At 48.4% G+C, this 2,837-nt stretch overlaps 1 long non-coding RNA gene across 1 annotated transcript; it reads right to left on the bottom strand.

Moving 5' to 3' along the window:
* Positions 1–255: 255 nt before the first annotated feature.
* LOC111257289 lies at positions 256–2,009 on the bottom strand. The gene is made up of 2 exons (XR_002677715.1): positions 1,455–2,009; positions 256–541 (listed from the first exon to the last, which is right to left on the bottom strand). It is a non-coding gene; the product is annotated as an uncharacterized LOC111257289 (long non-coding RNA).
* Positions 2,010–2,837: the final 828 nt, after the last annotated feature.

The raw sequence follows: 2,837 nt of genomic DNA on the forward strand, positions 1-2,837 counted from the left end.
GTCCCGGGCCAACTTTAAACCGGGACAAAAGGGGGCGGATCGAAAGCCAATTCTCTACTAGTGCGTGCTGCTGGCTCGCCGCTGCTGCTTTGCCGGTTGCTTTGCCTGATTTCTGCCGCACGTGCCTTTCAAATACATCCATTTTATGCTGCTGATTGCTGACGTACAACAACTTTTCATTGTTGACACAATTTCTACAAAATGTCTGCACGGCTTCATAGACGAAACATGCAGCAGTTAGAAAACAAGGTAGGATTGTTGTTTTAGAGTCCAGAGGTTCAAACAACTGACTGGAGCTCTAACAATTCAGAAGAGTTTCTAGACAGGGAAATTGCCTATTTGCCATACAATTAAGGTAGAACGATCACTTGCTTCTACCACAGCACCCGAAAATTACAAAACAAAAGAAATAGCTGGCGAAGAGATTGCATAACAGTAAAGCACAAAGACCACCAGCAACTCAGGGTACACAACATCTGCATGTGAAACCTTTCCTTTGTCCATTCTTGATCCAAAATATCATTGTCCAGCCACAGCTATCCTAAAACAAAGAACCACAAGGCAGTAAGATGAAATCCAGAAACTCCTGTGAATGAAACAGATAGAAACATATTTGATTCAGCTAACATAGCAACATAATATGAGTATTCAGCAAAATGGTGGATTAACAAATAGCAGCCCCATCCTATGGTTGCAATGTTCAGCAATAGGCACTACATGGCTTAATTTGCAGTAGCATGGTTATGAGTTATGCCAAATCAGTCTATTGAACACAAACAAAAAGACAGGTAGTTGCAATTGCTGCTTACAAACAAACAAATAAGAAACTTCCCCACAACTCATATGGAAAAGACAGTCAGGTCTCTAGTTTCTTCCCCACAACTCAGAAACTTCCATTGTCAGTCAATAGTTGCTTACAAGACACAAATGGTTTATTTCGACAACAAGTACATTAAAAGATTCTTAAACAGTACAACAAGTACATTAAAAGATTCTTAAACACTAAGTTTAGAATCAAACCAAGTTTAAGATGTCATGCACAGTACAACTTATAACCTAAGCATGTGTTTTTCAATTTTCAGATCCATGCAAGATAAAAGATTTCGTACCCTGACCTGCAATAGCTAGTTTGCAAGATAAAAGATTTTGTACCACTGTATTCAACGAATGGCTTCGATAACAGTTTGAACCCACCGCAATAGTTTTTCTTTAAAACAATTTCCCCTTGAACAGCCGCAAATCAACTACATTAGGGGGAAGATGGAATAGAAACATCTACAAATGGGAAAAACATGCCCCCTGCAAGGAGAGCAAAGGCCACTATGACCACGAGTCCAATGGCTAAATAAAATCCTTCATTGTGCTAGCAGAGCGTGAAAGAAAAGGGGGAGAGAAGACGAGATATCCGCAAGAAATTGCTTTGCGAAGAAGGAAACAGATTGGTTTCCAGTTACCCAACAAGAGCAGAGAAGAGCGCCGGCGTCGGATAGCTACTGCGCCGCCATGAACACCAGAGCAGAGGGGAGCAGAGTACCAAGGACAGCAGAGTAGTCACCGGAACAGAGCGGAGCAGAGCGCCAAAGGACAATGGAGGGGACGCCAGAGCGGAGCGGAGTCGAGGGCCAGCAGCAAGGTACACCTGGAGGGGGCGCCGGAGCGGAGGGCCGGCGGCGAGTAGCAGCGCCGCTGGAAGGAGAAGGGTCGATCCCCTCGACCCTGAGGTTCCGATCCATGGCCCCACCGCCGTTTCGTTAATGGGTTCAGGGTCCCACTAGGGGCCTGATTGGTTTGCTGAACCAGCCTAGCCTGCCTCGTATCAGCGAAGCAGGCCCCCGTCGACCAGGCTCTGAAGATACACAGACAGTTGATTGGTTGCTTGTTTGCATGTGACCAGGATATGCAGGGAAATTGATTGGTTGGGCTGCTCAGCACACTCTCCCACACTGCTCCTCTCCCGCTCGCGCTAGCCAGGCTCGGGAGCAACGAAGAATTTCCTCGGATGCGCGGAGCCTGAGAGCCGCGCAGGTGGGATCTCAAGGTCCTGGCGGAGGGGGGAAGCACCCAACCAATCAGCCCCTAGGTTTATTTCTGCGGATCAGTTCGACGTCGAACCGCTCCACGCCCATCCCTTGTTTCGCGACAGTATCCCTAGAAAAATGACGACACAGTCACACGCCAATGTTTTTTTTTAGTGGGGGCGCTCACGTTCAAACTTCAAAAAGGTGGTACAATTGGAGGCCCAAGCAAGACTTTGTGAAACACAAAGGATTCAGGCTTCTCTCAGCCCACGTCTCCCCAGATGGGTCATCAGCCCATGACGCATTTGAGCGACCCTCCTCGTTGCGTACCATCCCGACAGATTTTTTTGAGAGAGATTAAAGATATAGGGCATGTTCGCTTCAGCTTATAAGCCGGCTGAAAAGCTGAAACGACTGATTTGTTGTGAGAGGAAAATACTGTTTGGTGGCTGATAAGCCGGCTGAATAAGCTGAAGCGAACAGGCCGATAAAGCGGTTCATTAAACGGTATTGGGTGCAGCGACAAGTCCTCCGTCTCACGTCTCTACAGCTTAAAAAAACAAAAAGGAGAAAAAATGTCGTCGTCCCGCGGTCTTTCGCCCGATGAATCTGCCACCGATCTCCTGCTTCCGTCCGATTTCCCTCCACCCCTCCGACCCGTCCCTCCGCTCCTACGTCGAAAACCCCCCGATCCGTGTCCCTCCGATCCACGCAGACGACGCCTCCCAGATCATGCGCTTTCACATCGATGCCGCCATTGCCTCCGCCTCGCCAAAACCAGGCGCCGCCGTCGCCCCCCAACCAGCCGCCATCGTCTCC

Source organism: Setaria italica, chromosome V (genome assembly GCF_000263155.2).
Source record: "Setaria italica strain Yugu1 chromosome V, Setaria_italica_v2.0, whole genome shotgun sequence".
Taxonomy (NCBI): domain Eukaryota; kingdom Viridiplantae; phylum Streptophyta; class Magnoliopsida; order Poales; family Poaceae; genus Setaria; species Setaria italica.